At 37.3% G+C, this 14415-nt stretch overlaps 1 protein-coding gene across 11 annotated transcripts in view; it reads right to left on the bottom strand.

Annotated features, from left to right (window-relative positions):
• The window catches only part of ATXN1 (ataxin 1), a 363244-nt gene that overhangs the window by 264938 nt on the left and 83891 nt on the right, over window positions 1-14415 (bottom strand). For 10 of the 11 annotated variants that reach the window (XM_039866493.1, XM_039866492.1, XM_039866495.1 and 7 more), the window contains one exon: window positions 9032-9157. The gene's annotated coding sequence lies outside the window, so the exon portion shown is untranslated. Of the gene's footprint in view, window positions 1-9031; window positions 9158-12839; window positions 12911-14415 lie in introns of all 11 variants that reach the window. The other variant, XM_039866500.1, reaches the window with a different exon arrangement.

Genomic DNA, 14415 nt, shown 5'->3' with positions numbered 1-14415 from the left:
AAGCATAGGTGCCAAATTATGTACAAGTCTTGATTAAAATGCATTAAGCGGATCGGCTTTTTTGGAGAATCTAACTGCAAATCAATTTCAGTGAGCATATAACCCCTCCAAAATTTTCAAGTTAACAAACACAGATTTGGGTTGAACTTACATAATATGTGCTTGTAGGTTCACTAGCCATGACCTTTGATAGTTGGAATTAAACTTTCTCTTTCACTAAATGTCATTCCAAATTCCAGGCAGCATGTGGAAGCAAAAGCTGCTCTGCCTGTTGCTAAGTGTTTTTCAGTACAATAAATTTCAATCAGATGGAAGAAGCAAAGTGCTTACCTTAAATATCTAGGGTTCTTTCAATGTACTTACTCCCAAACTCTATTTTACTGTGAAGAGCAACTTCTCTCTGCATGCCCACCCAACACAGGATGCCAGGCGCTTACAAGTGGCTAATTTGATGGGCTCTTAGAAATGGCCACCTGCCAGCAGTGTCATTTAGAAAGATGCTGGTCCTGAGGAGAGTTGAAAATAATTTCTTACCCATCGAACTCTACAAAGTAGATTAGGTCCTTGTGGGGCTTTAGTTTCTCTGAAAGCAATAGAGCGCTAACAAAGTGGTCTTAAACCAGTGGAAGAGAACAACCCTAGTGGAGATTGGAAATCAGAAGTTGCTCAGTACAAGGTAGAGGGTGATGGCAGATTATAGGGTAGGGCTCGGGAAGTGCAGGGTTTGAATCCTAACTTTATTCCGATAAACCGCGTGATATTCTTCAGCACAAATATAATCTAATCCGTTATAATAACATATAATTTGAGTGTAAAAGTCATACTCTTTAAGATTTGTGTGTGTGTGTGTGTGTGTGTGTGTGTGTGTGTGATCAGATGAGATAAAACATGTACAGGCACAAAGGAATTAGTTTAACTATTATTAGATTGATTACTTTCCTCTTTAAAAAGGAAAATGTACAAAAAGTGTCTTCCAAGTTGTGTGGAAGGAAGCTTTTAAAATAGAATCCATCTGTATTATGGAGCATCTACCTCACTGGAGGTCCAGTGCTGCTCTCTAAACACAGTGGGGTGTAAGACAAGTCTTTAATTTGGGGGAACTCAGAGTCTAACAGAGCAGATAAGTAAATCTCCGCTAAGTCTGATCATGACGACTCTTCCCATTCCAAACCTTCAATGGCTCTCCACTACTTAAGGAAAAAATTCTGACCCTCAGTATGGGACTCAATCAATTGTTTTCACCTATAAAATAAGGATAACTGTTAAAGGGAGTTGTGATCAGAGTTAATTTATGTAAAGCACCAATCACGGAACCTGGTGTAAGGTAACTACTTAATTAACAGTTTATATTAATTATTATGATCATTATTATTAAAATGACCTATCTTTTGTTCCAATCTCCTATTATTCCACCTCACAGACCTTTCATTGGACCCAGACTGTTCCACAGCATTCCTCAAACACACACTGCCCTCTCCTTTTGTTCATTCCTCTCTGGTCTGGGATGCCTTATTCCCATCTCTGCCAGCTGGGATCCTAGCCGTAGTTCAAGCTCTAGCTCAAAATACCTCCTCCGTGTCCCCACCACTCCCGAACTGGACCAAACACCTCACTCCTTTGTGTTTCCACAGCATGTTTTCACTTCCCTAGTGGAATTCACCCACATGTTTCACCTTTCCTAACTGAGTATAAAATCATAAATTCAGTTTGAAAGAAGGCACTAAGAATAAAGGTTGGAAAAATTTTATTATGAACTGAGTAACTGTCTAAGTGAATACCACAAAAGTGACATGATAATAACAGCTAACATTTTTGAAAGCTTTACGTACATTAACTCATTTAGTTTTTACAACTCTGAAAGATGCTCTTTTATTTTTCCCTATGATTGCATAGGTGGATAAACAGGGACCAAAATAAGTTAAGTAACTTGCTCAATATTACACAGCTATTAAGTGGCAGATTTGTATTCAAATCAAGGAAGTTTGCCTCAAGAGCCTATGCTCTTAAACACTATATTATTTTGTAGTTTCCCCAACAGCATATTAGCAATTTATTATGTACTACTAAAAAAAAAATCTATGATGACTGTAATCAGTTTCTCAGGGCTGGATTTGAAAACTTTGATATCCATCGAGGTATCTTGTTCTGAATTAAGATTCTTAAAGTTTCATGAAGAGTTGTCTTCTACTTTGCAGCCTTCCTAATTGAGGCTCCTATGCTTACAGACACTTCTGCTTGTGCTAACCGACACTAGACAGCCTTAGCTAGGCTACAGCCACAATATCACCACAGGGATCCATATACATGGTCTGCAGAGGGTAGTTCAAGATAAGCACCTACTACATACAGAAGCACCTGAAGCCATAATGAAAATTGCAATAGTCTATTGCCTTCTTGGGTTTTTGTCACTAGGTATTTTAGGATGCATTCAAGTACTAGATCTCATAAAAGAGTAATTCAATAGTTGGTACCTCCTGGTAAATAAACTGTGGCAATAACCAGAAAAGACTGAAGCCCAGTGGATGGTGCAGCAGAGAATAACTAAAGATAAACTGCGAGTCTGCATTCATTCGCCTGAGCCATAGCCGATTTCTCAACAGATCTTCTAAATAGCCAAAGGGTCAGGCTTTTAAATGAATGCAATGCTCAGGAATGATAAATAAGAAATTGAGCAAAGGTTCTCCACTGTGAAAAGATCAACATATATGAAATGCTGAAAAGTGATATGGTATGTCAAGTTTTGATGACAGTAGTCAATCAATACATGTTGTTGACTGGCCAATTTGTTAATTCGTTAATCTAATTGATGGAGCAACTTTTGTCATGATTTTATAGGCAAGAAAACTACAGGCTAGGTAAGAATATCACGAGAAAAAAGTGGCAATCTCAAATTGAAATTCTCTATTCGAAAATACTGACTCAAACTAAAAAAAATTAATGGGAAAAATTTATATATGAGATAATATATAGTATTGAACAATATTCCCTAGCTATCAAATTATTGACTAAAAAGATGTATAAAAATAAAAAACAAACAGATGTATAACATGCCTCACACATTGATCACGATAAAAATCTCATTCTGAGTTCCTTGTTCACAAGTGCAAATGATAATTTTTTTTTAGTGGCATTTTTATCATGTGATATTAAAACGTCCTACTCCTCCCTTTGAAAAGGAACTTTTAAGGATGCCAAATTAATTTTGGAGATGACTTCATTTTACTTAAGCCAAGATATTTTTTTCTCCTTTGCTATTTTAACTAAATAGAATTCTTAGAAATTAAAAAATAGTAACAAGTATATTCCTAGAGTAGAATAGCCTTTCGGAATTGAAAACGTTGCATCAATCCTTTAATGTTATCCAGTCTTGGCTTTTTAAATTCCCTTAAGAAAAAAAATACCACATATTCATATTATGTTGCCAGCAATGGATGTGTCATTTCTTTGGATTTCTGATTTGGCTGATACGATTTTTCATGACATAAGACAGTTTAAAAATCAATTTCTAGTAACTTCACAAATGTGACTACTGAGAAACCAAAGTGATTCTACCTGATGTTAGAATTTTTTAATATTAAAGATTCACTCTATTAGTTTAGTTGGCCTGACACTGAATCCAACTACTTTTATAAAAATCATTTAATCAAAAAACATGTACTTTTTGCAATTTTTATGACACAGTAATTAACACTGAGCTTATCTGAAAAAATTTAAATCTTACTTGAAGGATTATTTGTATATTTCCAAATGAGTTCTTTCCTTTCTTCTTATCCTCCAAAAATATTCACTAAGCTATTTTATATGCAGAAATGGGCTTAATACTTGAAATACTAGGTTTAAAATAAACCAATTTCCACCCTCATGAGCCTTCCACAAAGGTATCTACATAAACAAAAAATTTCAATACACAGTGCTAACAGGAAGAGGGGACATTTCCATTAGGCCTGAATGAATGAGGAATTTACCTTGTAGGGAAATAGAATTTTATGCAGAAGAACCAACATGAAGAAAGGCATAGTTATAAAAAAAATAGTATGTTCAGAAAAAAAAGATGTGTTGTGTGGAGAGATAGAAGGGATGGGAGATGAGATTTAAATGAAATGGTAAACTGATAATAAATTCCTCGGGGTCTTGATGGCATGCAATGAAGTTTACATTTTACCTTGTAAGGAAAGGAAAGCTAATAAAATCCTTTTGATTTTTCCTTTCACTTCATCATATTCATTCATTACTATAAAAAATACCATAGTATTATTTATAAAGAAAAAAATACCAATTACTCTAATGCTACAAACATCTTCATTTTTGTTTTATTTACTTCTAATCTTTGTTGACAAGCATACATTTTCATTATTACTTTGTAATCAATGTATATACACAATTTTGAAGTATGAATTTTATACTTAACATTGTATTAGAGACACCTTTTCATACTTCCACATGTTATCAAGGGTTTTCAGGAATGGGAATAATTCAACCAGACCCTTTCTTTAGGAAAGTAATTCTCAACATAGTAGGATGAATGGAATACAGAAAGGAAAGACTTAAGGCAAGTGGCCTCTTTTGGAAGATGCTGCAGTGGTCTAGGCAAGTGGTGCTGATGGTCTGAAACAGAGCAAAGGCAAGGGGATGGAAGAAGAGTGAGTAGAATATAAAGTATTTAAGAGGTAAAACTATAGCATGTGGTCAAGGGAACAAGTATAGGAAGGGGAGATGGTGTCTAGCATCAGTGACTGGCCAGCTGGTGATCCTATATCTCTAACAGGGAATTGTAAATGGAGGCAGGATACTGACAGGTGTAGATTTAGCCTCAAGTCAAAGACACTTATATGATATCCAGCCAGAGCCATCTGGGAGGAAGTTGGAAGCCAATAATCTTAAACTCGGAAGAGAAAGAGAGCAATTTTAGTCATTAGAGCAGAGTTGATAATGATGCCATGATGTGATAATGCCTTCAGCGAGAGCATGTGCAGCAACGAACACTGGTGAGTTTCTTTCAGTTTTCACTCCAACAGTGCGCAAATGTGGCAGTTTAATTCTAATTTCTTTTGATGCACAGCAAACACGTCTCTTCAAAGCTCTGAAATTGTCACCGAGGAAGAGTACCTTCCAAGTAAATCAACATCTGTTTTGATGATGCCTAATATAAGACAATGCACTGCATTTCCTGAGCCGGTGTGGTTTTACTCACAGTTAAACCAAACCACACAGCTCCTCTGAAGGACCGATGCAATTATTAGCCTGTGATAGTATCAGCAAGAAGAGTGAGTTATGACACATTTCACAGAAGGCATGCTTGGTACTGTTTTACAGAACGTTGGGCTTAGGTACATGATAGGTATCTAACTCCTCTGAACTAGAAAGCACTTAAGGATCTTTCTAATGATGATCTCCAGGAGGGCACTGGGCTGGCTCTTTTCATATTTAATCTGCCTTCCAAAAGCAATGCCTCTGATGTAGGTGGCTATTTGGAAATCTGGCAGTTCTCAAAGATGCCTCATGGTAAACAACACAAGTGGCAGAGTTTCTAAGCAGACAAATGCTCTTTTAGAACCAGTTTTTCTCTTTTTCCAACCACGGACAGCTACTTGTAAGGAAATATCCCATGCACTGCTAAATACCTCCGAAACAGCAATGCCAGCATCTGGGATTTTGCTAAAATCGCATGCTTTATAATTTCTTTAGTTTTGTCCCAAGTTATTCCTCTACCTTAAACCCTTTAACAAAGACTTAAAGACAGCAATGTCAACAACTGCACATTTCTCTTCCATAGCTGATGGCCTTCCGCCTCACAAAAGCAGCTCTCACCCCGACTAACCCCACTGGAAGAAAGCTACGCAGAGGAAACTCTAGTCAAGTTTCCACGAAGCAAATGTTAAAAAATCTTTCTCGCCCTTAACTCTGCTTTGGGAAATGAACCATGCTGTTTTCCCTTCTCTTAGCTGAGCATATGAGAAAAAGCCCATTCCCAATCCACTCAGTTACACCTTTCTGCTACCTCTCAGCATCAAAATTCAATGCAGACTCAGAAGATGCCTTCCTGTCACTGTGCATGAATGTGCCTTTTAACACAAACTTAATTCAGGATTGGCACAACTTCTCTAAGTAAAACTGTGATGAAGCAAGAGTCAAAAAAAAAAGTCGCAAAAAGAGTTTGAATGCATGGTGACCTTAACAAGCTAATATATTTCCAATTACCCTACTTGTTTACTTATAGGCTGGCTGGGCTTCCATAAGTTCTTCTGTTTGATTTCCAACTTAAACTAGCAGTCATATCTGCTACCAGGGCTGCATCCACCAGCAAGGGCATTCAACAGTTACACCGGAAGCAACAACACCCTGCATCGTCCAAGGCCAGGCCTGCCCTCACTGGAGCAAGCAGAGGAGGGGAGAAGGGGGCCAAGTGTCACCACTGCAGTCTGTTAACATCAGATTCAAATCCCAAATCTTCCACTGTCATTGTGGGTGCTTTGAGGTATGTCCACTGCAGCTTAACTTTATCCCTTTCAGCAATGGGACCACTCTCCTGCCACCAAAATTGACAACCTGTGAGCCCTGACAGCTGGAAGAAATATCATTCAAAATAAAAAGCCAAGGGCAGCAGGTGTAGCTTTGGGAGCCAAGGTCAGAGCGCCTAGGTAACCACAGCATTGCTCTCATCGTCAGATCTTTCTCCCATTCCGTTGCTCTAGACCAGCTCCCTATATCTGCTGTTCCTGCTATTATCAGCCTTAGGCAGGGGCTATGCCATTACAAGGGACCGTCAGTCAGTGATTAAAGAAAAATCCATAAAAAGGTTTCCAGAAGTGTCTTGTACCGGGGGAACACTACATATATAGACAGAATAGGTTTTCTAAGGGTTCAGAGACTATACTGATTTCACATCCTGAAAAGGGAAGGCAATTGAAGAGTGAATGCAACCATCACGGTTTGATGCCGCTTAGATCAACATACAAATATTTCCTGGGCACCTATGATGTGCTCAGACCTAGAATTTATGCTGCTGGTGAGGAGGCAAAGAGGAAAATGAAAAAGGAGACTCAGACAAACCTCAGTGTGCAAAAGACTTATCTGTGGTGAGTTTCTTGGACTCAACATCCCCAGAAATTCTGACTCATCGAGCCTAGTGTTGCTGATTCTGCAACTTTATTACATACGTCCAGGTGATTCTGATCAGGAGGTCCTGGGGCTAGACCACCTTTGAGAACACTGGGCTATGATCTGATTCCTGCCCTGAAGCAGTTTACAACCCAGATGGAGTGATGGCAACCACTCATAAAGCAATGTGTAGCCATATATTCTTTTATGATGCAGGCTCTACACGTTATAGGAATTCATAAAGAGAGGTGGGCAGTAAAGTCCTGAGCAATCAGGGGAAATTTTGCGACCGTGAGCCAGGCTTAGTGGTCAGGCAGGAATTGGATAGAAGAAGACAGCCACATGCAATCATCTTAACCAAACCTTCTGATTCAACGTGACAAGTAGGCCACAGCCTATGGCATAAATGAAGATAAAGACATGGGACAGAAGATTGCCACCAAAAAGGTAAAGAGGCTTCATATACTGATTGCAGGGAGGACAGTGTCCCCAGAGGAATCATAAAACTAGCAATTCCAGATAACACTGTTTGCATTTTTATTCTGCCACATTCATGTGGTTTCCTGCACTTCATAATTTAACATTTGTAAGACAAAAAAAAAGCTGTTATGAAACGCAAATAATGCACCACTCTGAGGCAGACAGCAGCTGCTAACAAGAGTGACATCTGAGCATCATTTCAAGTGTCATTTACAGCTCTTAAACATCTGAAAGGGATATTTAGTAAGAAAGGAAAATAAATTCTGATCAATGTAAAACAAGGTTTGGGGCTCTGCAGCATTCAAAGACTAGCAGGTAACACATAACACAGTGAGAACAAACACAAAAGGAAAAGAGTTAAATCTCCAACAGAAAAAGGAAAAAATAGTAATTCAAAAGAAGCCTATTTCGTGTATTCGAATATTATATTCATATAACGCTGTTCCACGTTTTCTTTAATGCTACAAGGAATAAATTATTAACCGTGGACAATGCAAGGCCTGCTTGACCAAAGGGCTGGTTCACATGATCGGTGCCAGCAGCGAGAAGGGATCCGAGGTGCCTGATCCTTTCCGTCATACTGATTGATCCAATGAGCCCTTTTGCAAATGATGACTTGCCAAGGGCACACAATAAATTCTGTTAAGCAAGAATCAAAGGATATATTTATTTAATTAATTTAACTAGAGCGACTGTTGAATTTTAAATTTACGTAAGACTGTGGCAATCATTGAGGCATGTCTTCGCGTTTTTACAGGTGACTCATTCCAAGAGGACAAGTAAGTTGTCTGAGGTCACCAAGATAGGTGGGCAGAACTGGGCTTCCATCTGAGGACTCTGTTTCCAAGAAATACAATGAGCTAGGCTGATAAAACTTTCTTGGAAGTCCACATTATTTTGGAGTGTAGTTTGGAATTATTTATTTATAGTTTGGAGCATTTAAATTTTACCCCCAAACCAAAACTGTCATTCAGGGCACCGAATTTAGTTAAAAGGTACTTAATAAACATTTGTTGAACAGGACTTGGAAACTCCCAATGCCAACACCTCTGCCCATTCCAATACTTCACTACACGGTCACAAACTTGCCATCAGATTGATCGCTTTTACAAGGAATACCTTATGCTCTCAGCTAAAATGGAATATCTAGAAATGTAGTTTGTTTGTTGTTTGTGTGTTTCGTTTGTTTTTTCTTTCTTTTTTGGGGGGTTCTTTTTCTAAGGACAAATGCATTCTACTCAGATCCTACTATTCTGCACATTTCAGAAATAAACACACTAAGTAAATTCAGTTGCTTTCTGGGCTCTCCATCACTAAAATGTTTTCTCAAACATCCTGTTGCTTGGGTTGTAGAGAAATAGCCATGCGCTTAAATAACATTCCTGGAACACCAAATAAATTATGACTGATGAAATTTAAAGCTAATGAATTCCAAGTCCTTCAGATGACTTACCCAAAACGATTTGTGTTTCAAGACAATTCGTGTAGGCTGAAGTTCACGCTTTCTCTCTTGCTCATCGTCCGTAGCAGTACTACTTTTGAGGCCTCAAAATAAACTCTTTCATTTTGCTCCAAGATACTGCAGTAAGACAAAACAAAACACCAAGTCAGAATGAAAATGCCAATTCAAGCAGTTAGTTGATATTAAGGGGGAAATCCCTGGTTTTTCTCAGATGTATATTTTATAACCTCAAACAAGCATGTTAATTACCAGAATGAAGCTATCGCACAACTGATCTACATATGGTGTCCTAAAATACTGGATGTGGTGGAGGAGGAAGAAACAAAGCGCTTGCCGGTTAGGTGCTGCATCTTGAAAATTATGATATATACCCGTAGGAATGTGCTTGCAAAATTTTGGGTTTACTAACTGAAATAAATAAACATAGAAGGCATTTAAATAAAGATACTGAAATGCAGGTTATCAAGCAAGGGTAGAAAGAAAGTTTATTTCAAATTAAAATTCATCTGATTCTGCCCATCAAAATCAAACTGACTGAACTAATATGAATATTTTTAAATAAAAGGCTATTGGGATTGAACAACAACAAAAAATAAAGTATAAGAGAGAGGAAACTTTCCATTTTGCACTACCAACAGGTAATCGAGCTTTCTGTCTGACTCGATAAATCTTGACTATGACCTTCTCCACCCAAGTTAGAAAGCAGCATTGACTTACCACACTGAATATGAAATGAATGGTTAAAATATGCATGCCTCTTTACCCCCACTCAAAGCAGCTGATAAAGCCTACACATTAGAACTGTATGTGACAAGGTCGCTCTGAAAAGTTCTCTCCTGCCTGTTGAGCTTAAAACCCTCGCTTGTCACAGGGTGTTGTTCTAGCTTCTTCTGGTGCTTAGTCAAATCCACCCCACTATTTGTTTCCTGACAATGGCCATTTGAGAGGCTGGAAACAGTCTTCAAAAGATGTTTGCATTCTTTTTTAGCCTTTTATGAGCTCTTCCTCACCTATTTTGAAAGCCCACTGGGAAGCTGTCACCTAATTCTCTAACTATGTGACCGCTTCCTACTTGTAATTCTAAAATCTGCCTGTATCTCTAAAAGTTCTAAGGCAATCGCCAAAGATCTTGTCATCAAATAACCTAGCTGTAAGAAAGAGTATACTTTTATGCTTCACTAGGTTGTTGGGTGAATAATCAATTCCTTGAAAGTCTTCTGAAGTGACTACTTTATAGAATACTCAGTGTTTTTTAAAAGGATTTTGCGGGGAGTTGCATATGTCTGTGGTTAAATTCACGTAGCACTTAAAACGTTTAAGGAGAAAGCTGCTCTTGGTTAATGTTTAAACAAGTGTGTTGAGATTAAGACCATTATATTTTCAGTCTGGCTGAAAGAGGGACTGCCTGAAAATGGCAGGCTTTTTTCTTTCCTTGACGCCATCAATACCCACTGAAAGTGGGGTGTGACAATTTTATTAGTTTTCTGAGCACTTTTCATGAAAATCAGCTCCCACTCACATGTGTAACAGTAACATATCGAAACAAATCAACATAAGCCAGGAAGTCTAAAGCATGACAAACTTTTAGTTGAGGGTTTTGGTAAAAATGAAATTTAGAGGAGGAGGATTTAAGCAAACCCACTGTGAGTTACTGGCTGGTATCAATCTTCTTTTACTAAAAATAAATTACTGCATTTCTCTTATCTATACCTACTCTCTATATATCTTGATAGCCTAGAATGGGAAGAGTCTTCGTCATCTATTTCAAAATTCTTCTGCAAGTGAAGCTGCCGGCTCTGAGAGATTGACGGATCTCTGGAAGTCACACAGCAAGTTCATTTGTGCCTTGACTAATGGGATTTAATCACTCATGCCTATTGACTCTTAATGGACAATAAGGTTGTTGAATGTAATGTAATGTGGTATTGGTTCATAAAGTTTACTAGAAGCACAATACTTTCTCATGGTATTGAGAACTCTTTCTCTCTCTTTGTTTTGTTTTTGCCCTAAAGAAAGAAATTCATTTTTGGATTATACTCTTGTTACCAAGTGGAGCAAATCTATCTCGGAGAGGCAGAATGGCTCCATTATTAGCTGAGGGTCCTTCACTGGCTGCCAAAGTCTGATGTCCAAGAGCAAGGCTTTTACTATTTGTAGAGGAGAAAGAAAGAAAAAAAGGAATCATCTAAATGACAAGACTTTCCATTCTTATCTCTGTAGAAGTGAAGGAGTTGGAAGTGCTTCATTTGTGATTTATAGCCAACCTTCAATTACACATAGTTTCACAAGAATGAGACCGTTTTTATCAAAAGAAAACCACTGAAAATTCTACACACATCCTTAGAAGCAAGAATTTCAGTATACTTCCCTCCTTCAGTAAACTTTTCAGCAGTGCTGCTAATAACCAACAAAACAAACTGCCTTGAGTTTAATCTCCTTTGCCTACCCATTCTTGTCTACAAGTTGAAGTTATAAATAGAGATAAGATCAAAAGTCCAGAAAGGAGAAAAAAAACAGGGGCCTAGAGCACTCACAGGTATGCCGGAACACTGAAAGTTACTATATAAACATGGATTACACTTCAGATGATATCCTTACATGGTTTTAAATTTTTATAAATATTTTTGTGATAATTTTCTGAATAGTTACAAGCAGCAGCAAAGTATATTATATCAGCATACGTCAGAAACAGTGGCCTAAAAAACATGAGATTTTTTGTTAGTCTTAGTTTTATAGCTAACTGAATTTTTAAATTTAAGTCACAATATTCTAAGTAGAATTAGTTACTTATCCATCAAATAAAGGGACATAAGTAAATATTTTCCATAATTAATTCACAATTATAATTCAAGCTGTTTTTATATATGAGTATACCATAACAAATAAAATCTATAAAAACACCATTGTAACTTATATTCTGTATTAGGTATATCTTTATCCTAAAACTCAACAATTAGGTTGCATAAGAGAAGACTAACAGATTCATGGCGGAATATCACCTCAGCGGGGAACGGGTGTTCTTTTCAATAAATAATGTGAGGAAAATTAGCTCTTCATTTGGGAAGAGTCAGATCCCTATCTTACACTATTCAGAAAATAAATTCTAGATAAATTAAACATATAAATATGTTTACACAGATAAATATAGTATTTATTATACTACATATGTACATTATTTTATATAAAATACAGAAAAATAATTTTATAATCATGAAAGGCCTTGTAGGCCATTGTAAAGACTTTGGCTTTTTATTCTAAGTAAAATGGAAAGACTCTAGAGAATTTTAAATGGAGTACTATTCTGATATACCTTATGTTTTAAGGGATCAGTCTGTCTGTTGTGTGAAGAATATACAGTAATGGCTAAGGTTGAAAACAGAGAGTCCATTAGGTACTGCAAAAATTCAAGTGAGACACCCAATTGGTAAACTAAAGTGGTGACAATAGGGGAGGAGGTAGTGAGAACTAGTGAGATTCTGGATATAACTTGAAGGTCAAGTTGACAAACGGTATAAGAGAAAGAAAAGCATCAAGAAGTATCCTTCCAAGTTTCTGACATGATCATCTCTAAAAATGGATTTGCCATTCACCAGGATGGAAAAGACTATGGGAGAAACAAGTGTCAGGGAGCTCCATTTCTCCATGTTAGGTTTAAGATAACCGTTACACATCCTAGTGAGATATCAAATAGACAGTTGGATAAACAAGTTTGCATTCATGGACATGTGGAAAGCGGTTATTAGTTAAAACATGAGTTACTGTCACAGGCAGCCTCCAAGACGGTCCCCAATGTTCCCACCTCGTGGTATTCATGCCCTTGAATAGTCAGTCTTCTTCCCTTGATTGCTGACTGCATTTCATGACTCTCATCTGGCAAACAGAGTGCAACAAAGGTAATGGGGTGTCATTTCCGAGACTGGGTTACCAAAAGACTGTGGCTTCCATCTTGGGTGCTCTTTTTTATTTTCTCCTGGATTACTCACTCTGATGGGAGCCAACTACCAACTTGTGAGGCTGTCCTGTGACAGCCCCACATTGCCTGCTAGCATCTGTGTGAGTGAACCTGGTTGCCCTTCTGATGAGCCTGCACCCTAATGGCTTGACTGCAATCTCACAAAAGGCCTTGAGCCAGAAACAACCATCTAAGATGCACCCTGAATCCTACTCACAGAAACTGTGAGATGATAAATATTTGTTGTTTTAAGCCATCAAGTTTTAGGGTAATTTTTTACACATCAAAAGATAACTAATACAGTTATGAACTCCAAGCACTGTTATAGGAATTTTATGTGACTTTTTACAGTTGGGGAAACTGAGTCACAAAGAATTACATCACTGCTAATACCACACATGTGGGAGAGGTGGGAATAAACTCAGGCCACTTGACTCCAGAGCTTAGGCTCTTAATGATTCCATGACAAGACTCCTGTAGAATAACCTTTTCTCCCACTTCAGATGTGCGTACCTAAAATTCGACTTTCCACTAATATCATATACTTTATACAAACAATGGTCCATATGCATGTTCAGCAAATTTCTTAACCTGCCACATAGCTCTACAATTCTTCTATTTTTGATATCCCAAATATACTACAATCTATACTCAACTGTCAAAGATGAAAAGGTGGCCTCTTGCGGTTTAAAGAGTAACCTCGGTCTGGTTCTTTAATTTCAGTCTTGTTACTCTGGCTGATTTAACTATGAAAGAATTTCCAATACAGTCTGTAAGTGCTCTAATACATATTCCTGTAGACTGAACGTCCCTTTACACATGTAAAGAATTCTCCCTAAAATTACTCAGTGGTGAAAAAAATAACAAGGTATTAAATAAGATAGCCACAATAATTTATGCTTGATGTTTTTTAAGAATAAGAGAAAATAAATTTTCATTTGCAATAGAAAGTTACTAAGGATTCAAACAATATTGTTTTAAAGTAGGAACTGGCAAGACCAAAATATAAAAAATAAAAGCTTTTGAACTACATAAAACACAATGACTATTGTCCCTTGAATTATTATAACAAATTAAGACTTCTTCATTCTTTCCCTGACAGACACATGAAATAAAGAAAGAGAAAGAAATGATCTCTGCACTTTTGACTTGATATGAATTTAGAATGGCAGTCAGAAAGGAATCTGGTACTGCGTATTTTCTCATCTTATTTTTTAGGCAGAAAATGCCCACGAAGTAGCAGTCAGGAACATGGTCTTCATCTATTTTGTGGAATACTTTTGTTTTAACTGTTAGGGTTGTGCCCACAACCAATAGAAACCAAAGAACTGGAAAGGAAAAATCACACACACACGCACACACAGAAATCCACTGCCATTTATAAATCTTTCTGTTACAAAAAGCAACTGTGTTTTATAGAAGC

This window comes from Pteropus medius, unplaced genomic scaffold, assembly GCF_902729225.1.
Source record: "Pteropus medius unplaced genomic scaffold, Ma_sr-lr_union100, whole genome shotgun sequence".
Taxonomy (NCBI): Eukaryota; Metazoa; Chordata; class Mammalia; order Chiroptera; family Pteropodidae; genus Pteropus; species Pteropus medius.
Note: the sequence above shows the minus strand (reverse complement) of the source record. Positions and strands in the feature narration are given on the sequence as shown.